We start from the raw sequence: 24830 nt of genomic DNA, 5'->3' as shown, positions 1-24830 counted from the left end.
AGATGTTAACAGGGTTAAAGGGTTGAATGGCATAAAGTCAACAGACTGGATGGGAATCAGACGAACCACAACAGGGGCAGCTGCCTGAGTGGTTTCCTTGGATGTCCTTCCACTAAAGACTAAATAAAGAGTGTCAATTTCCTCTCAACATCCCCCAACAGGGACAGGACAAATCCTCAAGAGTAGGTTTTGACCTTTCTTCCCATGTCATGCTGTGGCCTCTCCGGCTCCAGCAAAGCAAACACGAGGATGACTCTGAGGTCCAGACTCATACTTAGAGCGAAAAACCTGTAATTCCTGGTTTCAAAGGAGCCATCAGCATATCCTCCAGGAACCCAGCAGACTGTCAGTCCTTGTATCCCTGGATTTAAGAACTCTGGGGGAAAACTGTAATCTCTGGGTATCTTTCCCTCTCACGCGGCCCACATATACAGGAACACAACCTACGCCAGGTGTTCAAACTCACCCTTAGTAATCTCAGCACTCCAGAGGCTGGAGCAGGAGGATCCTCTCAAATTTGAGGCCACCCTGAGCTAACAATAAGTTCCAGGCCAGCCAGAGCTACAAAGTGAGATGTTGGGGGGGGGGAGCGGGAGGGACGGGAGGGTGTTCAGGAATCTGAAATGAACCTTCTTCGTCTGCTACTGCAGACACAGGACAACTTACAAGCCTGTCCCGAGGTGGCCCGTGACTTGTTTCCCTACCAGCCAAGTAGCCCCTGCTCCCACTTTGCATCCTCACACAGCTCCCGGAACCCTCTGCCTGCAGTGCAGAAAACAAGAAATGACCACTAGCCAGGAAACAGCCACTGCTTTCTGGGTCAGAAGTTGGCTAGGGGAGGGCCCTGACTGCCAAGTAACTTGCAATGATGTCAGAGTCCAGCACAATCAGAAAGCAGCAGCCAACCAGGCAACAAAAGATTTAACAGCAGAAAAACCACTGAGGGGGTCTGAGAAGCTGCTCTTTCTGGCCCCCTACCCTTTCCTTGTAATAGAGGGGACAGCAGGAAAAGCTCGAATTTTAAAAGGCTGCCCTTTTCTCCTGGCGTGCTTTCAGCTACCAGCTGTTAACCTGGGTGTCTTTTTGGAGTTCCTTTTCAACTCCAGGGCCGTGTTCTTCCTAAACGTAAACATATTATCTGTGTATGGGAGACAAGCAGAAAGAACTACAGACAAGAATATGCTTCCCGCGTGCCCTGCCTCTCTTTCCACGGTCATTAACCACACAAACGGAAAACCAAAAGTTTGGAGGAAATGCTTGCTTTCTCTTTAAGGGAAGGCGTCAGGGTTGATTCCAGCCACTTAGAACCCTTAAGTGATAAAGTGATACATGATTAGACTGGAAACTGATAAGCATAGCCAGTTCTTGGAAACGAACTTTGAATTAAGATCCTTAGATATTATATATATATATATATATATATACATAAAATTTCATTTATGACAGCCAGGACATCTTAAATGATGTCGCTTCAAGGACATTTTCATTTCTCCCACAACGTATTAAACCAAACACTTGCCTGTAAAGCCGGCTCATTAGCCTGCAAAATTATACTGTACTGAATGGCTTTCATTCAAAGTGGAAATAAGATTTTTAGTAGGCAATTTCTGTATTTTCTAAAGATACAGCTATGTTTGATTGCTTCTTCTCAGCTGTTTTACTTAGTGGTTATAAAGAAAGATAAATGGGGAGGGATCTTGCAAGAATAAACTAAAAAAATAAAAAAAATAAAAATAAAAATAAATAAATAATTCTTAGACTGGAAAACTAAGACTGAACTTCGGGGTACAACTGCGCCCACGGCACCACTGGGCTGCATCAATTTGTCCTCGGGACGTCTGGGGGAGGCCGGGAGAGTAGTGAGGGCGCCTGGAGGAAGGGAGAGGGAGGGAAGGGAAAGGCGACTCTGCAGGCTACAGAGGCGGCGCCAGCTGGGCGACCCGGCTCCGGGAGGCGCGGGAGGAGCGGCTCCGCTAAGGTGGGAGAGCCTGGGCGCGCGGCCGAGCGCAGTCAGGGACGCGGCAGCCAGCGGGGTCGAGGCCGCGGCGCGCGTGGGGGCTCTGGGCGGCGCTGGCCGCGGTGGGAGCTGCGGAGCGGCGAGGGAGCCGGGCTCCCGGGGAGCGACTCGGAGATGGATCGAATTACACCATTTGCCGAGCAGCAGCGGTTTGTTTTGCTCGCGCTGGGTCCCGCCGCCGCCGCAGCCACCGCCGCCGCCGCCTCCGGGGCTGGAGCTGACGAGTTTGGGGATAGATCGCAAGGCGAGACCCGAGACCGGGGGATTGCTCTTTCCGCGCGCCGCCTCGATCGGCTTTTCCGTGTGATCGCGGCAAGCTCTCTTTGCCCGTCTTTTAAAGCAGCCTCCCCCATGAGAGGTAAGACGGTCCCCCGAAGCCCCGCGGACGCTCCGGGTGCGCGATGGGGGTGGGACCCCCCCGAGCCCGCAGCGCAGCTGTGTGCGGGCGTGCGTGTGTTGGCGTGGGCGTAAGCGCCGCAGCTCCCCGGGGCTCGCCGCTCCCGCGGGAGGCTCCGTCCCCGGCCGTGCCCGAGGCGCCGGGGGAGGTCTGGCTGACCGGTCCCAGCTGGCCGGTGGGCGGCCTGGGGGGCGGGGCGGGACAGCTCGGCCCTCCTCCCGGGAGCACCCCTCCTCCCGGGCGCACCCCTAAGGGGAGAGAAAGACACCCTGGGCGGCGGGGAAAAGTTTCTTGCAGGCAGGGCCGGCTCGGCGCTGGCCCCGCGAGCCGTCAGGGTGAGCCCGCCTTCCTCGCCGCGGGGCTTGGAGCCTCCAGCCCGCTGGCAGCGCAGCCCAGGCCAGCCTCGGCCGGGAGAACGCAGGGTCCAGTCCGGGAGCGAGCGCGGGACAGCCCACCCGCGGGGCTCTTGGCCACTCTCCCCCGCAACTTTGCGTGCTTTGTTCTCTGGCTGAAAATGCTCCACCGAAGCGCCTTGGACAGGGTCTTCGCCAGGCGGCAAGGGCTCGGCCCGGAGACGTGTTAACGCTCTCAGCTCCCCATCAATTATGGATGGAAACAAATAAGGAAGAGTCAATTTTGTATGAGCCGCGTCTTTCGCGGCCAGAGGCGTCCGGTAGCCGGGAGCAGCGGCCCAGCAACCAGGTAGGGGAAACTTCCAGAACCGACTGCAGCGGCCGCCTGTGGAAACTGAGGCAGTAGCCGCCCTGGGAGATTTGAAGTGCTTTTAGCTCCTAGTCCCGCCGCTCTTAGGTTCTAAATGAAAGGCCGGAAAGGACTGGGAGGTGTGGATGCAAACTGAGTTTGGAATTTTTCTCGTTAATTGGATATCAGGACCATGGCTGGCAGACAACTGTTTAAATCTAGTACTTGTTTAAAAAAAAAAAAAAGAAAAAGCCATGGAGCACGCTGGGGTTGGGGGTGGGGGCATTGCAGTAGGGTGTGCGTTGGAGCACTGGAGGAATTAGACCGGTCGGTAGCCAATTCCAGCATCCTCAAGAGTGGGACATCACGTTATTATTATAGATAGTCCCTCCGGGACTTTGTGTACAGTAACTGGACCCCGTGTCCGCCACTCAGGCTCCTTTCCCTTAAATACAACACCGTTTCTCGTTAGTTTGGGGAAATGTCCAGGGCTACTTCTTCCTCTTAAAACTTCTAGCTACTACAAATTGTTAAGTCTACAGTACCGAAATATACGTGCGTTCCTCCTTCCCTCTACTTGATACTTGATGCAATAAAGTGGATTCTTTTGTTAATTTCCATTCTGAGGTCTTAGGGGAAGAGTTAATATTTTTCATTCAGTTGGTTTAGTCTCTGTCCCTTGAATAGGAGAAATACTCCGTTTGGAGAACGTCTCCAAGGCCTTTCTTCCCTGTATTGTGAAATCTTAGACAGCTGGGGGAAGTGTTTTACTATCTTTTTGATGGTATGAAACAATAGATTCTGGTGCTGTGTTTATTTTTCATGATGTTAAGTATCTACCCCAGAAAATTAACTTCCATGTAGTAGCATTTAATGTAGTGAGTGACAGGCTCATTCTCTCAAGCTAGCACCGATACACACAGACATTTACCCTGGCTTAGGTACCTAGAAATTACAGGTGAGCTCCGAGATTGGGTCTGTATCACCATGAACGTAAATATATAAAGATAAACTACAGCTCACCTATAAGTGCTCTTCGGACTACCAGTGCTTTTGTTTCGATCTCTGAGATGTGTGCCCAGAAGACAGTTAAATACAAGATCCTAAGATTTCTCTGCTGGAATGCTTAGGAAGATCAACAACCCCCCCCGCCCCCCCCCCCAGCATTTCTTACCGAGTCCTACAGAATGTTAGTACCCATCTCATCTTTCCTAAGGATGCTACATAGGTGCCCTTTCTGAGGAGCCTTTCCGTGATGCCTGAGAATGTGCCAGGAATACTGTGATGCCTCCATCACCAGGCATCTGGCTAACTTGAGTTTGATTTAGATCTGTGGGCATTTTGCCACAACCGTGCGCGCGCGCATGCACACACACTGTCTCTCACACACACACACACACACACACACACCTTTTTGATGCACTCTAATAGCACCAGCACCATCTGGTCATGCCTCCCTTGGTTTGATGGATTGGAAAGATGGCTGTGACGTCAGCCTTAGTCCTTAGCGTGAGGGCCACTTAAACATCTATAGAGGACTTCAGTTCACTGGCTTGCTGCACAGGAAGGCTCTGTCCAGTAACTGGTTTGGGTAAGTGGGCCTCTGCATCCTGTCTGGTGGTTTCTGTCCCTTGAAAGGCCATAGACAAGTAGCATGGATTCAGGAAGATACTCATGATTGCTGAGGACTGACTGGGTCTGAGGGAGCTCTTCTTACTGTTCCATCAAAATGAGCCATGGTAATTAGCTTAGTCATTGTTTTTGCATGTGAGCTTCACTTTGATACAAAGAGTGAAAAATGCATCTGAAATAGGGTCATTTTTCACTCTTCTGATGCATTTGATGCAGGGCTAAGAGTCTGGCTGAATGCCTCACTGGCATTAGTGCAGCCATAGGAGGCAAAAACTCCTACCCTAACACACTGCAGGACAAAATATTGTCCTTTATTTTTATTAAGGGTCTTTAAGCCTGCATTGTCTAGGTTTACTCTACAGGAAGCAAGAGGCAGTTGAGGTATGCCAACGCATCTGTGTTCATTGAGTACCTGGCATTTGCAAGGAGCTATAACCATGTGCCAATACCCTGTGGCCAGAGATGCTGTTGTATCTTCACCACTAGCAACGCTACTGACTAGAAAACCAGATCTGGGGGACAAGAAATATAAATATATGTCTCTTTCTTGTGAAAATTGCTGTATCAGAAAACTTTAAAGCAAGATGCTCCACATATGACGGTCCCAGTGCAGGCCCTCCTGCCCTCAGCGTTAATGAATGGCCTGTCAGGATAGTTTGTGTACTGGGTTTGTCACAGCAATGGGATATGGCATTCTCGGAGGCCTATGTAAATGGAGATTTAGCATCAAAAAAAAAAAAAAACCCTACCCAATCCAGCTTCTTAGGAGACTGTAGAGAGCAGCTGACAACCCCAGTTGGGAGGAAAAGTGTTTTGATTTATTCCTGTGCCACATGGAAACACTAGACCCCATGACTCCATTAAGCATGCCAGGACACTTTTCAGTTGAGGTGACTGTCGTCAGGCTGTCCTCCAATCGGACCTTGACAACAGGGGCAGTGTAGCTGACCACTGAGGCAGTATTTCATTTCTCCCCAACAGGAAAACTACTAAAAGTTCTTACTTGAAGGAAAAAAAAATAGTTAAGCAAGTAAGCAAGGAGCAGCTAAAGGCCTTCAGATCGGTGGAGCTCAGAACCCACATGAGGTGTTCGTATTTCTCAAACTTTTCTCTTCTATCAGGCTTTGTTAACTCACCCAGATTAGCATTTTAACAACCCCGAAGTGAACTTCTGCCATTCTCTCCACTTGGACACAGTATGTAGATCATCCATCATCCTGTCCTTGGCTACAACAGGCTGCTGGCTCTATCACCATTTGGAGGTACACAGAATCCATCCAACTGTGAACAGCACAGCTGGCTACAGCAATTTTTCCTTCCACACCACTGGCAGCATTGTCTGGCTGTGGTAACTAAGGCTAACACCCAGAACAGGAAGTTTCCATTCTTTCACAGCCTGTGCCAGGCCCCTCATTCGGTGTTGGAAGTACACCTGCCATAAGGCCTGCTCCCTCAAAGGGTGTCTCTCCCTCACAAGGGAGCTTGTTCTAGCCTTAAGTGGCATGTGGCCACAGCCGTGACACTTGAGGCTTGATTCAGTTTAGCCACAGGATTACAGAATTAGAAAGCTTCATTCAGGCCCAGCTCATCCTACCTTCAGGAACTTACTCTATCTGATCCAGAACTACAGCAGGCAGAAAAAGACCTATCTAGCTCTTCAGCGAACTACACACACCCTGACGTCATCACCCTTCATAGACTGTGTAACGGACCTGAACACAGGCTTGTGGTCCATAGTACACAAGATTTTGATGAGGTTTTTTGTTTGTTTGTTTGTTTGTTTTTGTTTCCCCACTCTAAATCTGTAAGAGTAGCTATTGCTTGTTAAAAAAAGAATAAGGTATAATAGGTGGGTGAATTTCTTAGGAGATATTGCCAACCTTTTCAGTGGCTGGTTTGAACTTTTCTAATTAAGAATACTTTCTTTTTTTTTTTTTGCAATTTGATATGTGGAGAAAGAGGATGTGATGATGGAAGAGGAAGAGAGGAAAGGGGAGAAAGAAATCACAATGCTGATTCAATTCTAGACACCCTGATAAGATCTTCATCTTGATGCTATGCAAGACTCGGAGGTAGGCTCCGTTATCACTGCTTGGTCATCGAGGAAACTGAGTCACCCCGTAGGGAGTTCAAACCTCTGAACGTTCCAGCCCACATTGCTCTGATGTTTCTGATTCTTCTTGGTAAAGAAGTTACATTTGGGGAAAGCACTTTTAGTGAATGAGTTATGCGTGTGGGTCTGTTCTTGAGTCATGTCTTTCTTGCTGACCTAAGTCATGGGGTTCTGCTCTCCTCCCACTTGTTTTCCTGTGCCATGACATCTTCAGTGGTCCCAGACAGAATCTCTCCCAACTCTGCTCTCCATATTGGGTTTTCTTCTCCAGGATCCCGGCATGGCAAGACATAAGGCGTATTCACTCTTGATTAAAAAGTGCTTTCTGGGTGCACTTTCCATTTGGTCATGTGACAGTCTGTTACATACAATTTCGCAGAGGTTTGCATGGACCACAGCTGTGAGGTTGAAGGTGTTCGCCTGAAGCCTGAAGTGGCCGCCAGCATGCCATACTTTGTTCTTCATATTGCTTCAACAGTGCCCTTTGACCTCTCTGAGCGGTCGAACACACTGCCGAGATGTTGTCTCTAATGCAGTAACTTTTTTTGTTATTGTGATTTTTTTTTTTTTTTTTGCTTCAGAATTTCTATGGGAGGAAATACTTAAAGCCAGTTATGCAGCGATGCTGAAATTTAAGGTTTTCAACATATACTTAAGGGAAGGAAATATAGGTTTTCAGAGTAAGAGTTCAGTGTGTCAGTACATGTATAATAAGGCCTCAGGAGGATCTGTAACCACTTAGCCTATTATTGGAGTCTGTACTTAGCAGCAGAGGCAAGAGTTTGTACTGGCACAAAAGCACTGGAGTAGAGGAAGCTTGTCAAGAAAACACTTCTGTTCCTCAGTGGACCATCAGCAAACCAGGAAGGTTCTCTGCCTCCGATAGCACTTCACCTGTTATCACAGGAGTGCTTAGAAGAGCCCAAACCTGCCTTGGTAACTGGCAGATAGAAGAAAGACTGTTCTGAAAGCAGCAGACAAGGAGAGAGAGGCCACAGGAGAAGTGATGTGTCCTACAGTTTCTGTTCTTGTCACTGTTGTGGCAACTTTGACCGAGTGTCTCCTCTGCCTGAATTCAAAGAGGAGCGCGACATAGCTCCAGAGCGCCAAGCCAATAGCCACAATAAAACAGGGTGTGTTTCAAGTGCCAGAGAAGATAAACCCAGTCCTGCAGAAGCTGAGAAAAGGGAGGTTATTTATGGCGAGGGGGGCAGGGACGGGTTTGTAGAGACACTGATATTTGAGCTGGTCCTTGAGCTAGGTAGGCCTTGGACAGGTGGACAGTGAGAGGCGGTAGGGGAGGTGTTGAAAGAGAAGGCATTCCAGGCATAGAGAACAGCTTAGGCAAAGGCCCTGGGGTGGGGTGGGATTGGGGTCAAGGTCAGTTGTCCGAAATTTCGTCCTTACCTACCGGAGAGTTGTATTTCAGGTGCAAAGTGGGTCTGAGCAACCCACAAAGATATATTGAGTGTGGCTGGGATGTTGGCCCCACTGAGTAAGCCATCGGAACGTGTAGGGTCAATCTGTGACAACTCAGATTGCTGCATGATGAATAGTAAAAACCCAGTGTCAGCTGCAGGTGGATCATGGGTACACGAACTCAGCAAGGAGGACCCAACGAGACCTCTTCTTCACCGAGATCCTGAGCAGAAGCAAATGAGGTCGATGAGTCATCTGCCTTATCATTTCCTTTTAATATGAAAAGACTTTAAACACAGACTCTTTAATTTTAAAAACATGCATGTTTATATAAGCGTATGGGAGGAGAAATACGATGATGTGGAGACAGGAAATAGAGATGAGAATGAAAAACATTGAAACCATGATGAGATGGACCGGACTGTAAGATGACAGCCCCCTGAGGCTGTGGCCTGGTTAAAGTCAGCACAGGGAGAGACACGTTTGTTCAGCAAATACTGTAATAAATGCATTAGTGGGTTTTATCACACCGCAGGCAGGCAGACTACACGGAGTGGTCTGAGGCTGGGGCAGCTTATTCCTTACAGAGGAACACGACTTGGAAAATTATGACTACATCTTCGAGGAAGTGAACTTTCCTTTGTGGCTCTGAGCAGCCAGGACAAACTCTTCCTTCACCAGTGGGTGGCTCTCCGTGATGTTTCCTCCCCAACACTGGTGCTACCCCTAACCCATCACAAACCTTCCTCCTTGCTAAGGGGGAGCATGGATGTTTCTCAGCCGTTGTTAACCCATAGGTTAATATAAATTAGAATGAACACACAGCTAAGTTTAACAGTGTCTGTAATAAACCCCGAGGGAGGGAAGACCAGAAGTTCTGTAGTGGAGGGATGCTTTTTAGAATACATACGAAGAAGGCATACGGAATAATAATGGGTGCTTTAGGAATGGTCATGTCAGCTGCTTTCCCAAGCCTTCTACCCACCCCCTGGCTCAGTTTTCCAAGGTATATTTAAGTCTCTCACAAGTTAATGCTTTGCATGATAGTCTTAGCAAAGATTCGCTGCCAATTAAACATCAATCAGAAATTACAAGATAGGTCAATAGGGAGAGGTCTAATGACAAGCAAATCCAATATGGGGAACTTTTTAGGAATATTCCGGTGACTTAAGCCAGAGAACCTGTTAGGTCTAGTAGTTGATCCGACGCCTGCACAGTAGCCTGAAGTGAGGGGCACACCGCTCCCCTGTGCCCAGCACAGTTGCCTCTAAAGCCAATCTAAAATAAGCTGGCCTGGCTCAGCTGGGCTAATAATAACAGCGCTTGCTGTGTGTTTGCCGTGTGCCGTGGCATTGTGCCTAGTGCTTTAAATATGTTGTCTCATTTAATCCTCTCGCCGCCCCCGAGAACGTAAGGCTGGGCGAAAGGGGCTGGCATGTGTGAGTCCTCACCATGTGCCTGACACGCAAGCAAATATGCTAACTCATTTGATCAGCATTCTTTAAGGTGGCTACTATTAATAGCATACTCATTGTGCGGAAGAAGAAACTGAGGCATGGGAGGGTAAGAATGTCCTGGAGTTAAACCGCTAGTCAGCAGTGAAAGGAGGGAGCTAGGGTCTGTGAGAGGGAGCGTAAGGCAATAAATAAACTGTGGGATCTTGAACAAGTTACTGAAGCTCTCTGAGGCCTTATAGATGGAAGGCTGTGCTGGTAGTACCTGCGTCTGAAGACTGTTGTGAGACATAAATGAATTAATATTTGAAGAGCGTTTATAATAGTGCTTGGCATGCAAGGAGTGCTTTAAATATACCACTGTCTGTTAGGTAAAAATAAATGCAGTCTGGCTGCAGAGCGCCTGTTCTCAGAGTTCGTTCTGTGAGTCTGGCCGTGTGCGACTCTGCCACTGCTTTTGACTACTAGAGGGCCTGTGACTACAGCTTCACAGCACCTCCATACACTGGTCATGTAACCAGCCAGGCTAGAAAAGTGGTCTGGAGACTGGTCCTCCGTTGAAGATGTCCAGCCCAGATGTCTGCTGTTTGAGAGACTTGGTGTCAGAATCTGGAGTCCACTGCTGGCCGTGTCAAAGGACAGATGCAGATCATCGGTGTGTTCTGTGCTGGTGGCTCCTGCCTTACCCAGGTTTCTGACCCATAACCACTTCAAAATTCATCAGCATCACAGAGGTTAAATAATGCAGATTCCCAGAACCCTAACCATCCCTCAGGCATGCCAGTTAACTAACACCTAGTGTCTCTTGACTACCCTTGGAGAAAAGATGTAGCCAGAATATCCCTGGCAGCAGAGCCTCTGCTGATTGTCTAGCGTCTGAGGGAAATGCAGGTTCCCATATCAACACATTACCAGACAGCAAAGCTGGTGTGGACAGGCTGTTAGGTAGGCATGACCTCTTCCTTGCCAGCCCAGGTCATCTCCGTTAGCTTATGAAAGAAAGAAAGAAAATACACCGCAAGCTAAAGAGGGTTATTTTTAAAAACTCTAGTTTGTAAAAGATTTCCACAGTGAGCAGAAATCATGAAAGAAAAAGGGCCTGGCTTATTTCTGCTGACTGGCTTGTATCATTTCATAAGCGGGGCCCTGGGCCAGTCTTCCTATCAACAGTTCTTGATGCAGTGATAAACTGAGATAAGGGTAATCAAACTTCATGCTTCAGGGCATCAGGTGATTGCCTGCTGTGGTCAGGATGGAATTCTTCCCCCTAATGCTTTGCACAATTGACTAGACACATTAGACAGAGTTTTTAAGCCATGCTTAGGAGAGTGGGGGCTGGAGGCCTGGCTGGAAACTCCTCCGGCTGAGGAGTGTGTCTGGACCATGCGGCCCCATCACCATTTGGCTATTTTGTTACCAGCACTTATCCCCATTCTACATACCTGATGTATGTATTGATATGAAGCACATGCTGAGGTCAGGAGCTCGCTGCGCTTAGAAGCAGGTGCCTTGTACTCCATCTGGGGTCAGCAAATCCAGTTTCCTCATCTGTTGATGCTCTGCTGCCCCGTGAAATCACAGTGAGTGTCAGGTAAAACAATGTCTGGAATTGAAAGTGCTGTTTAAATGTAAGGTGCCATTACCACATAATGAAATCACCGCCTATTATAAACAGCAGTCTGTACATCTATGCTGGAAAGGTATCATGAGCGTAATGACTGAACACTGAGCTCTTAATCCGTGTGGAGCACGGAAAGGTTTTATTTACGTTCTGTCAGGGTCCTGTGTTGGTCGGCTGGGACACCTATGTGTTTTATTTCCATTTTGTAGGAAACAACACAAAGCCTCAAGGAACGTCAGCTATCATAGATGACAACAAGCCTGTATCCTACGACAATTGGGATTTATAACTTTATAGTCAGGAGGAGTAGAAGTCCCGGGATGTGTGTCAGTGGACTCCTAACCAGGCACGTAGGTGCTGGAGACAAAACTCTCGTCCTTGCCGTTTATGGCCTCCAAGGTCATGTTTAGTCTTTGCTTGTTGCCTCCATTTCTGCAGTTACCACCTGACGTCTTTGTCTTTGACTTGCCTGCTTCCCTTTTCACAAATTAAGGACCTTCGTAGTAAGGACGGCCCCACAGATGACCCAGGATTACTTCCCAGTTTTAAAGGGAAGTTTTTACCTTAATCTCCCTCTTGCCGAGAAAGGTAGCGTACGCTAAGGTTTTCAGGAATGCAGGCATTGACACTTCTCAAGGGTGGGGACTTGGTTCTGCAAGGACCATGAAATAGCAGAGTCAGACTCTCTGTCCAGTTCTGGCTTTGAAGCTTGAGTTTCAACTGCTTGCCGTAGACCTCTTCTATTTTATTGGTGGAGGAAACAATAGGACACACATGGTGAGAAAAGCCATGTTGCTCTTGGAATAATCAGTCAGGGTTTTTTCACTTTTGTTTGTTGTTTTTTAATATAGTTGGGGTAGTTTGTAATGACCCAGACATTGCCTATGCTGATCTTCACGTCCTGCTCTGTGCTCAGTAACGCTCTTTTTGTTTTGTTTGATTGTTTTTTTCTGAGAGAAGGTATTTACTGGCCGAATGGCCAGGGGTTCATGAATCCACTTGTTTTTCTTTAACGAAACTGGTGGAATGAAACATGCATTTTGGGGACTTGGAACATTTTGGAGCTTGAAATCAGTGAGGAAGTATTTCAAAGGAACTGTCCACTCAGCAAGGGTAAATGGAGAAATGTGACAGGAGCCACTGTCTGGTCACTTGCTGATGTTGGCACTGTCTCTTGGCCACCTGGATGGAGTTTCCTAAGCGTGACTATTGTGCCTCTTCGCTGATCCAGCCATGGTCATCCCCAGAGGCCAGTCATTCAACTAGGGGCCTGTGTTCTGCTGGAACTGGAAGAACAGTCAGAAGCTGTCAGGTCCTCTCCTCTCTCTTATGTGAAAAGTCAATTATAATTGTGAAAGTCAAACTGTATGCCTGTCATGGCAAAAGATTTCAGAACAGTTTGAAAGCGGATTAAGAATTCAGAGTTAAGTTAGGAAGCCAGGCTTGCTCAGCTAACCTGCCTGAGGCCTGAGACTGGCCCAGGCTTACTGGCCACTGTTTTCTCCTTAGAAAAAAAAAATGAATTTGAGGGCAAACTACTACCTAGAACCTCCATGGTTCTAGCAACGGGGTTCTTTAATGCTACATTTATCTCTGTATTGTATCTTCCTCAGTTGTTGGAGCGATTACCATGGTACTTAAAAACTATGAGCCTGCGGGTGATGTGATGGTGGTACAAGCCTTTAATCCCAGCACTCGGGAGTTGGAGGCAGGTGGATCTCTCTGACTTTGAGAGCAGCTTGGTCTACAAAGAGAGTTCAGGGCAGCCAGGACTGCATAGAGAAACACTGTGTCAAGAAACGAAAAACACAAAACAAAACAAAACAAAAAAACCAAAAAAAAAAAAAAACCCAAATGAACAAAAACCTACGTGTCTGCAGCGTGAGAACGGTATGGTTGTGTGCATACAGAGACAGACAACAGATAGCCTAACTTTTCAAATTTATTATTGTCATTTACGTTTTACAGCACTCTGCCCTTTTCTTAGGGGATCACTTATACTTCATTGCTGTTAATATAGTTTTTAGACTCAATTTTCAGAAATACATAGATAATATTCTCAGTTAGCTGTAACTGTGCCTCCTTCAGCTCTCGGGAGTTGATGCGGTGCTGGAGCACAGCCTGTCTGTAATTTTCACTTGTGTCCCTGAAGAGCCATCCCCCCACCACCACCCCACCCACCTCGAACATGTAGAACGGAGAGGGCAGATGCATTTCGAAGTACAGAGCTGGACCTGACTTATGGGCTGTGGCTGGTTTCGCTTGCATTGCAGAAAATGGTAGGCCGACGTTCAAAGTCAGGGAGAAAAGGAACGTCTTTATCGATTAGCAAAATCTTTCTTGTAGAAGGGGAGGCTGGTAGCCCCTCCAAAACAATCTCGCCCTCTTTGATTGACTACAGCAGTCCCCAACATCCATGGGGAGTTCATTTCAGAACCTCCTCCAGCGGGTGCCCGAAACCTCAGTGCCTTAAACTCTATATGGACCTTGCCTTCCCCTATACAGAAATAAACACGTCTAATAATGTGTAAATTAGGTGCAATTCGAGATTAACCACCAGAGCTAATAACAAAATGGAAGCACTACAGTAGTACACATTAATAAATGTTGTGTTGGTGTTGTATCTTGCATTTTTGCTTTTCCATTAGAAGTGGAAAATGAACGGCTTCTCTCGGACAGATCTGAACTGTCTGCATCACTGTTAGATTTTGAAGCCATTGCTAAGTCAGAGAAAAAGTTCCTTGGGCTCAAGCACTGTGATACTGCAACTGTCCAGCTGGTCACTGTGACAGTCAGGGTGGCCAGCAGGCCAAGTGTGGTGTCCCTACATGGAGGGGTGATTCCTATACTGGCATGGTGCCCTGGTTTTGTTTCCTGTTGCTGTGATCAAAATACATGATTAAATTACCCATGGGGTGGGGGGGAAGCGGGTTAAGAGAAAAGAAAGGGGGTTGCTTGGTCCACAGTTCCAGGTTATAAGGAGTCAAGGCAGCAGGACGTCAAAGCAGCTAATCACATTCTATCCGGACTCAAAAGCAGAAAAGTGAATGAACGCCTGCACGCCATGCTCGGCTTGCCTTCTCCACCCTTACACGGTCCAGAATCCCATTTCCAGGAAGTGGTGCTACCAACAATGGGCAGGATTTCCTGCCTCAATTAGCACAATCAAGATAATCTCCCGCAGAGGTTCCCAGAGGCCAGCGTAAAGCAGTCTCTCAAAACACTCCCTCCCACCGAGGCTCTAGATTATATCATAAACAGGGCAGGACCAGATGGGATGGCTGAGATTTCCTCACGTTACTCAGGAGTCCTTGGTGTAAAACCGATGGGACACGCGGTTCTAGAATGTTTTCAGACCGCACTTGGCCAGGGGTGCTTGAAATCACAGAATAGTGGCACACACCTGTGTCTTGTTAAAAAGCGTGCTAGCATGTAATGCAGATGTTTGGCAGTCTCAGCATCTGTCCAGCTCACAGAGAGGAAGATGAGTACCCCAGTCCAGGTGCACGCCTGAGATGGCCACCGCTCAGTTCCCACCGTTGGAACTCGAAGCTTGGCTGCATTTTCCCTCAACTGTTCTCACCATCTTCATGATTTTACCAAACTCCAAATTATGGAAAGTAACTACACCACTATAGAGACTGCCTTCACACTGGCGTATGCCCCAGTAGAGAGACTGCCTTCACACTCAATGCTCTCTCGATACAGAGCTTTTGAACAAGAGCCTCTGAAGTCAGGATAGATGGAGACTGAAACCCTGGCCTGTGTTCAGTGGATATTACAAGCTGAGTGTATCCCTAGCCTCTCTGAGTCTTGGTTTCCCATCCTGTAAGATTGGAGAAAACATTTTTAAGGAAGTGTAGCACCAATGAGCATACAGCATGGGAGCCCGCCCCGGCATTGTTAGAACCCCGTACTGCTCCAGCATGTTGGGTTTTGTGTGATGAGAGTGCTTCGTGATGAAAACAGAAATCCCACTTCGCAGGGGTTTAAATGCTCAGGACCTAGCGTCAGGCCGTAAGGACTCCTAAAATGTGCTGGCTTTGAGGTTGATTCTTTTTTTAGCTAACAAGGTTATGAAGGTTGGGTGTTTTACATGGCCTTTCCTGAGGCAGCTGTTTTCATGTTCCTACAAGTGTGTGTCAGGTGAGAATCCAATAGATGAGGAGGCCAGCTCTTCCCAGAATGCCTTAGTGAGTGGCATGCTTCTCCTGGATCTCATTGGCCAGAATTTTGCACCCACTCAAATCAGGAGTCTAAACTAGTTTGGGACAGTAGAATAGGAGCGTTATGAGCGTGCCAGGTTGGGTAGATTGCCATACTTCTGGCAGCATGCATGAAAGCAGCGTTTGGTTACACGGCACTTACATACCTTGTCACATATGTATGTATGTTTCTACTGCCTGCATTACAAGAGTGCAATTGCGGGTGCATCCAAACCATGAAAGTTTCTTGGTTGGCAAGGAATGGTTTTCTCCATTAGTTAAAAGTTTTTACATACATGAAACAGGAGTTACATTTGATTAGTCATTTAAAAATATAAAGTATGCCTGACATTGGGGGGAAGTGCTGCCAAATGTGGGCGCTATATAAAGCATAAGTTTGCTGTCTCCACATTTCCCTCTTTTCCCTGTAGCTTGTGTAAGATGAGAAACAAGGACCCCCTGCCAGACTAACTTGGAAACATCACAGTAAATATAGTCATAATTATAAAGGCGCTTTCATCTGTTGAGAGTCAGAAACGCTAACTCGATTTTCTGAAACGCGGAGACGTTCCATGATCATAAATTCACAGTTTTCTCATGCTCCTACTTAAAAGAGAAGGGGGGAAAAGGCTGTTAACCCTTGAAGCTCCAAAGTTCAAGTTTAATGCGTTTCCATTACTCGCGACAAGTCCTGTACCCACCAAGGAAAGTTACTGTTCTTTAAGCTTCTTTGTCACATGATGGTGTCCATTTAAGGACATCTGAATGCAGTCTGCCTGGCTGAGCCTTCTTCCCCTTTGTACATTTTTTAGCCTCTTTTCCTGGTACAGTAAAGCAATAAATCAGGTCTTAGGTACCATAAAACCTGGGCAAGGAGGCCCCTCGTCTACCTGTCTTTGTACAGCTGATCTGCCTTTGCCTGGAGCTATAAAAATTAACTACCTAGATTTTTCAATATCTGAGATTTCTACTTTCGGTGTTTTATGGTCGCATTTTTGCCCACCAGGGTGAATCATCACCAAGTTTATCAGGGAAGCCTTGTTGCATAGAGGAAGACAGCGGCTCTCCCTCCACTCCTCTGTTTGCACAACCATCACACTTTCTTTCCCAGCTCTTCCAGCCTGTGAGCCCAAATGCTGTGAAGCTCAGCGTTGGACTCTGCTACTGAAACTCTCTTTCCCCTCTGCTAAATTAAAATAGTGTTTCCACCTAACAGGAACGCCATGAGCTGTTCCCAGTGTAACCGGCTGAAAGCACTTGGCCTGGGATTCAACAAGTTGTAGTGGCTCTACCAGCATTACTGCTGTCTACAAATAAAAAATGTGTGGCAGTGTGGGGAATATTCCCATAACAGAAGGCTGGCAGGTCTTTGTATAGAGGTTGGTTACAAGAAAACCTTATCGGAATGTATAAAGAAGGAGAAAGACAGGAAAAGACAGGAAGAGGCGTGGTCAGAACATGGCATTACCGAAGCGCGCCCAGGCCTATCAGCCCTACCACACAGACACTGCCACTCACCTGGCAGTCCTGCCACGTAAAACGTTGGCTGCGCTACACAATGCTTTATGATTATGACAACGAGGAACGGACCAGGTGCTTCTGAGTTACTGTAACAGTTCAACCTGCCCTTGGATCTTAGGAATTTTCTAGATGCTTGTGAGACCCTCCGCATTCTTGCTTACTCATTCGTTTATCCACGCGATGATTTTTTTTTTTAAGAGCTCGTTTTCTTTCTTCAAAGAGCCCGTCTTCCTTTTTGCCTCAAAAGAACTAAGTGTAGCTGGAATAATTCTTAACAGGGTCAGTTCTGTGGGCACGAGGCCTCTGCACGGCAGTTGCCTTTTGCTAAGAATACTCTGTTGTTGCCGTCTTGACACTCCTAAAACAGCCCCTTCTCCATTGTGCTTGGGCCCTGCCAATTGCATGACTGCCCATGAGGCTCAGCATTGGTCTGAGGAGGCTTAAGCTGGAACGACTCTCTACCCGTGGGTCTGAGGTCCCACTGTGCCAGAGAGACAGGAAGCCCCATAATTTTCCCTAAATCTTGTTGTAAACGAAGACATAATTTTAACACCTTCGGAGAGTAAGGTACAGGTGACATGATGTCAGGGCGAAGTTTGGGTTTTGTCTGTAGCAACCGTACTTTCTGAATGAGAGGCTGGGACATAGGTGTTAGGGGACTAAAAGAATAACTGAAATTAGGACCTCTCTTGTGAACGCTGAACTGGCTATAAGGTGGCATCTTTGATCTCTAGCAGAGACCTCCAAGCTGCAGGTGGCTTTACAGTCAGTCAGTCAGCGTGATGGATGCTGGCTTCATTCTGTTCATTTCGCCTGGGTCTGTCCTTTCCTCTCTATAGATTTCATGCTAATTTCCCCAAGGAGACTTAACTCACTCCTGTACTTTGGCCATACTTTAAAAACAAAATCTATATCTAAGACTTTAAAACTCACATGCACAAGTATTGGCATCCCTGAGAACTGTCTGTTCAGTCTCTGCGAGCCAATCGAAACAGCGCTCACCGCGTGGTGCCTCGAGAATGCCGGCTCTGGGTATGTTCCCTGTAGACTTACAACTCCATCTTAATCATCAGGAAAGGCACGAGTGCAGCACATGGGCCAAATAAGCTCTTCAGAATCTGTGTTTAAGGGGTGTCAGGGAAACACTACCACTGATGGGTTTCTCTGTGAGAACCAAGGTCTGACCGGCTCATTCATGCCGCACGCTGCTACATGGTAAAAACCAACAGTTGTATACTAGCAGACACAGACCCCTCATCGGCTTGAGGACCCTAGGAAACTTCAGGAATAGAAGCCCAAAGAAGACCTGTTCATTTAGCCGAGGTTTCAAAAGCAATCTTAGACACACCATCCATGCCACCTGCAGGCACTTTAATGTGAGTAAATTCGATTTTAAGATTTTTATTTATCTGGATGGGTGTGCGTATGTGGGTATGTGCCACGAATGTGCAGAGACTCACAGACACCAGAGGATGCCATCATATCCCCTAGAGTTGGGGTTCAAGGCAGTTGTGAGGTGCCAGCTAGTGGGTGGTGCTCTGAACTGTGGAGTGAATTTTAGATGGGAAAAAAAGAATGCATTATTCCAGTGTCTCCGATCACCTACCTAAACCCTAACATCTAAAGCTTGCCTCTCTGCTTGGCGAGCAGATGGCTGGTGTTGGGAGCTTGTGATCAAAGTGACAGTATTGTGAGTTTTTTATTAAGTGGTTTTTTTACATTGACACCAACCCACAGGTTCTAGTGTAGATTCTTTTAAGCAACTCAAGTATGTTGACTGAGACAGAGAAGCAGACCTCATGTGCCACAAGTAAAAAGTTATTTCTTTAGACATTGTGCTTCATCGCATAGCCCAGGCTAGCCTGCCATCTCAGCCTTCCTGCCTTAGCCTCAACTGTGCAGCTTGCTTGTTTCTTAATTGGACCACTTGCTTTAACTTCACCTTAGTAGGGACTGACTTGGCACCTGTCTGTTTCCGGGTGCAGAAGGGAGATGCTTAGCCAGAATCCTTAGAACAAAATGAAAATGCACATCTCCTCTCCCACAGTCCTTAATGGATGGGGTTTCCTTTTGGTTCGTTTTCGCTTTGGGCTTGGGGGTTTTAATTTAGTATTTATTTTATTTTTTATTTTTGCTTGTGGATGTGCACGTGGTGCGTGTGTATATGTGTGCGTGTGTGTGGATGTGTGTTGTGCCTTCACGTGTGTGCACATGCATATTTCAGTCCTGAGGCTGAGTGGGGAGTGTTCTTCTCCCACTTTCACTTAACTCATTAAGGCATGGTTATTCAGTTGAACCCGAGGCTCATTGATGTGGACAGTCTACCTGACTAGCTTGCTCTGGACAGGGAGACCCCTATCTGCCTCCTTCAAAGTTCTAGAAGTATAGGCCTTTTCACACCCATCTGACACTTGTGTGGGTTCTAAGGGTCTGATATCTGGTCCCAGTGTAACCCTCATGGTTGCCTGGCAAGTGTTTTAACCATGAGCTGTCTGTCCAGCCCCAGTGTTTTCAGTATCCTGAAACATGTTCTTGCCGTGTGGCCTTGGCCTGGAACTCACTCACTCTGTAGATCAGGCTGGCCTCAGATTTGCACCGAACCGCATGCCTCTGTCTTTCTGGGATGACAGCTGTGAGGCACCATGTTCAGTTTAAGCCTTAATGGTTTTCTGAGACAGAGCTCTAAAAAACTCGGCTGTGTTCACGACCCCTCCTTCCTGAGAAGCATTTGCCTGTCCCTGGGTATTATATGACTGCATGCCCTTAGCATGTGGCCTTATAAAATGGATACACAAATTCAACATTTATCGATAATAAATCATAAAGAAATTTATTTTAGATGGTTTTTTGGTTCATGTATAATTTTACAATTTATTAAGGACTAAAGCAAACCTGCATGCTAACGAGATGACAGCCCTGTTTATGTTTACACTCAGAATTAATTCTTAGCCGAATGTTTGACACAGAGAGTCTTCAACATTTTTCAGAGCTGTTTAGTACTTTGATTTTTATAAGAGTTAATGCTGAGAACAGCGCTTTGCGCACACATGTACTCCAAAGCAGGAGGCCATTTTGGAAACTTGCAAATTCTCTTCTAGTCTCAAGTCAAAACTCATGTAAGAATGTTTTCTTCGAATGAAACGCAAGTTAGCAACTCAAACAGCAGTTTTTCGAGTCAAATGTTTTTAAAGTCTAGCGCGGTACAGTCTAGAGTTGTTCTGCTTTGTTGTTTGAATGCTGAAAAGTTATAGTAGGGAAATACTAAAAGTCTCTGCTTTGGGTAAACTTAGCTCCGTAAGAGCAGACAACCATGTAAGCACGGTAGTGACACTGTATGGCACACGGTGGTCTGAAATGTGAGCCAGCATGCTCCAGTCAGCTCTAGGCAGTACCAGGTCGCCTGATGTCATGCGCAGCCGAAAGAGCCAAGACGGTGCATTAAGAATGAAGTCTGTGGTGAGGTCACATGCTGCGTGGCAAATGCTACCAGAAATCCCCCAGACTCATGTCATGCTGCATTCTCAGTTAATTATTGTGCACTCGGAAGCCTTTGATTGACACTACTGCATCCAGTCACATGACCCCAATGGGGTCAGGACCCACAGTTTGAGGAGTGTGGTCTACAGGGTGCATTTGCGTGTGTTGTAGCCTTGCGGGGGCTTATTGGACAATAAATAGCCTGCAGAGATGGCTAAAGTCTGACTTGTTGCTCTAAGAAAGAAAGGCAGGAAAACAAATCAGCCTTCTCTGCTCTTATATTTATCTTATGACTGAGAAAAGTGGCTCATAGCGACCAAGCTCCACAATAGATTTGGAGTTCCAACTGCCAGCGTCTTCAAAGTGAACTGAAACAATCCAGCCATATAAATTGGTTCTGAAAGCAGGCAGTTAATGATTAGTTACACATTCTAATAAAAGTTACATCTTGCAGAGATCATGGTCACCTGTCTGGGTCAGGATGATGTGGCGTGATAGCTCAGTGAAAAGCAGGGAGCTGGCGGAACAGACACCCTGTGTCCAAGCACCATAGCCAGGACTTTGCCAGGACGCTGAGGGTTTGGTAGTGCCCAATTTTCCTGGACACTTTCCCATGTGTGATTTTAGAGGGCAGAAGGGAGATCTTAATATTTGGCCAACTGGTCTACCAGTGATTTTGGTTTTCGAGATTCATGTGCTTAGTTGCAGTGGGATTTTCATTTTATTTGGGTGGTGTAGTTTTGATCACTGAGGTGCCTAACAGGTTTCCTTCTTCTCTGTGATTATAATTCCTAATTTTAATGTAAAACTTTCCATAATCCTGTGTGTGCTTACATATATGTACATGCAGGCAAAACATTCATAGACATAAAAATAAATAAATTCTAGGTCATCCTACACCATGTATTAAGGTGAAACAGTGCCTTAAAAGGGGGAGACAAGCAAAGAGAACTGCCCTTTGAACTTTTCTTTAAATGTTTCTATGTGGAGGCTTGAAACCTAAAACAGCCACAATAAGGAGTAGAGGGGGAGGGGAACAGAGATGACATTAAAGTTTGCCAGCTCAGTTGAAATATCAGACCCCCCTTTTTCCTTATTACCACCTTCAGCGTAAACAAGACATGAAAACCAGTGGAAGGGCTGTTATCTACTGCATTAACGTCTAAAATAAGTTATACATTCTAGAAAAAAAATCCTATAGGATTTGAGTTCTAATATTTTTTACTCAACAGATAGATGATAACTGTCTTCATGAAGAAATGCTTAACTTGTGTAATTGGGCAGCAACATTATTTACTTAATGGTCTATTTCTTCCCTTTTATTTTTCATATGTATTTATTTTGGTTCTTGGAGATAGGCTCTCACCTTGTAGTTCAGGCGTTTCTGTAATGCACTACAAAGCTCAGATTAACCCTGACCCTTCAGCAATCCTCCTGACTCAGCCCTTGAATGCTAGGATTACACGTGTAATGATGTTAAAATGTTAATGGTAAAAAAAAAAAATCACAAATTATTATATAACTCAAAACAACCTTTTATGATTTTCTATTAAATATGTTTTTATATAGCTTTGATCAGAAAATGTAAACATAATTTTATATTTTGATTTTTTTTCCTCACTTAGAATTACATCATAAATTGAGGATTTTTAATCATTATTATTTTTACTCTGTGACACTGATGAAATAGACTTTGATCCTCCCTCCATATGTTTAGATGTGCTTTATCTATTTTTGCTGTCAATAAATATCTTCCTATAATTTATTTTTCCTTTTTACCTTATATTATTTGCTTGAGATAAATTGTCAGAAGCAAAACTGAGTTAAAGATTGCCGATATTGATGTGTGGGAATAGGCGGGGCATGTTACCTCTCAACAAATTATTTCGTTTCTTTTTGTCATTTTATTGGAAATATTTTTTCCTCATAGTTGTATTCTGATTACTGTTCCCCCTCCTTCTAGTCCTCATAGTTCCTAACTAGCCCCCATCCAGATCTACTCCCTCTCTGTCTCTCATTAGGAAGCAAAGGCTTCTAAGTGATAATAAAAAAATAAAATAAAGTAAGATAAAAACCAAAATTGATATTTCCAACTTGGGCAAAACAAGCAGAAGGAAAAGAGCCCAAGAATTGGAGACCAATCGTTCATACATGCAGAAATCTTATAAAATCTCTAAACTAGAAGACATAATGTATACACAAGGACCTGGTACAGATCCGTGCAGGCTGCCTCAGTCTCTGTGAGTTTATGAGTTTCAGTCATGTTTAGTGAGTCTTGTTTCCTTGGAGCCATCCTCTCTGGCTCTTACACTCTGCTGCCTTCTCTGAAGCAGCAGAAGCTTCTCTGATGACGGTGGAACAAGGCACTAAGTATAACATTGTCATTATGAATTATTTTATTGCTATGTTATTTTGTTTTATTTTTCTTTTTGTTTTTTTTCAGAATAGCAGTATTTGGTTTTACTGTAAGGTTCCTGGGCCATATAGTCTCTGGTTCTTGATCACCCAAGCAGTGTCGGGTTTGTGTTGCATCTTGTCCAGTAGGCCTTAAGTCAAATCAGGTATTAGTTGGTTTGTCTAACAAGCTTCATGCCACCATTACCCTAGCATATCTTGCAGGTAGGACACCATTGTAAATCACAGAGTTTGTCTGGCTTGGGGTTTACGTTTCTCCTCTGGTCACAAGCAGAGTACCTTCCTCCACCACAGATGCTAGAATGTAGTGGTGAGGGCTCTTCATAGGCACCAGCTCAACTTATCCATGTTCAGTGAGTTGTCGTCAGCTTGGGACTTTGCTTTCAGTTTATGGATAGCAACCCATAGTCTTGGCCATAGCCTGAGTTGTTTGGAAGGTCTCATGTGACTCCCCCTTAGACAACGAATCAATTAGATATAACTTAGTCCTGGTACAGTCTTGTCATTTGGTGACAAGAGATGGCCAGTTGGGCCTCTTGTCTCCTCATTTGGAAATTTTATTTAGATTGCTTTCAAATACATATATATATTAGGAAGCTTCTACTTTAATTGCTTTTTGTACTACACCTCACATGGCCCTTAATTTTTATCTGCCTTTACTCATATTCCCTCCATCATTCCCCTTCCCACTAGATCCTCCTGTCCTAGCCCCTACATTCATCCATCCATCCATCCATCCATCCATGCATCCATCTATAATTGTCACTTACCTTTCCTAACAAGATCTGTCTGTACCCCCTAGTCATTTACTCTATACCTAATCTTTGTGGTTCTATGGACTGTAGCTTGGTTATCATTCACTTAAGAGCTAATGCTTACATATAAGTGAATACATACCATATTTGTCTTTCTGGGTCTGGAACTCTCAGGATGATTTTTTTTTCTAGACCGTCCATTTACCTGTGAATTTTATACCTTCATTTTTTTTAATGGCTGAGTAAATTCCATTGTGTAAATGTACCACGCATCCAAGTTGTTTTAATTTCTGACTCTTATGAACAGGGCAGCAATGAACGTGCTTGAGTAAAAGTTTCTAGGGTAGGTTGAGGTGTCTTTTGGAAACACGACTAAGAGTAGCAACCTGGAACCTGGGCTAGATCGAGACCTGTCTTCTGAGGAATCACTGTACTGATTTCCATAGTGACTGTTTTTAAGTTTACTCTCCCACCAACAATGGAGGAGTGTTCCCCTTTCTCCACATCCTCCCCAGCATGAGCTATAACTTGTTTTATTGATCTTAGCCATTCTGATAGGTGTAAGATGAAATCTCAAAGTCGTTTTGATTTGCATGTTCCTGATGGCTACAGATGTTAAACGTTCCTTCAGGTGTTTCTCAGCCATTTGAGTTTCTTCTATGAAGAATTACCTGTTTAGCTCCCATTTTTATTGGTTTGATTTTTTTAAATATCTAGTTTCCTGAGTTCTTTATATATTTTGGATATTAGCCCCCCCATCAGATGTGGAGTGGATAAAAGTCTTTTCCCATCCTGTGTAGGCTGCTGCTTTGTGTGAATGATTCTGTCCTTTACTGTACAGAATCGTCTTAGCTTCATGAGGTTCTGTGGGTTACCTGTTGATCTTAGGGCCTGCGCTGTTGACGTTCTGTTCAGAAAGCCGTCTTCTGTGCCAGTTAGTTCAAGGCTGTTTCTCTCTTGTATCTGGTTTTATGTTGAGTTCTTTGATCCATTTGGAGTTGAGGTTTGTGCAGGGTGGTAAGTATGGGTCTATTTACATTCTTCTCTATGCAACCATTCAGTTTGACCAGCAACATTTCTTGAAGATGCTGCTGTCCTTTTT

General features: G+C 45.6%; 1 protein-coding gene across 17 annotated transcripts in view; it reads left to right on the top strand.

The window, feature by feature from the left end:
• Sema6d (semaphorin 6D) overlaps positions 1-24830 on the top strand; it is a 558098-nt gene that overhangs the window by 496867 nt on the left and 36401 nt on the right. For 5 of the 17 annotated variants that reach the window (XM_060371738.1, XM_021631313.2, XM_021631310.2 and 2 more), the window contains exon 1: positions 2553-3116. The exons of 3 other annotated variants lie outside the window; for them this stretch is intronic. The gene's annotated coding sequence lies outside the window, so the exon portion shown is untranslated. Of the gene's footprint in view, positions 1-1876; positions 1979-2097; positions 2376-2549; positions 3117-6703; positions 6821-24830 lie in introns of those variants that run through there. 9 more of the 17 variants (XM_021631311.2, XM_021631308.2, XM_021631306.2 and 6 more) reach the window with 7 other exon arrangements.

The sequence above is a fragment of the Meriones unguiculatus genome, chromosome 18, assembly GCF_030254825.1.
Source record: "Meriones unguiculatus strain TT.TT164.6M chromosome 18, Bangor_MerUng_6.1, whole genome shotgun sequence".
NCBI classification, from domain to species: Eukaryota; Metazoa; Chordata; class Mammalia; order Rodentia; family Muridae; genus Meriones; species Meriones unguiculatus.
The sequence above is the reverse complement of the archived record's forward strand: the minus strand, read 5'-3'. Positions and strand labels throughout refer to the sequence as shown.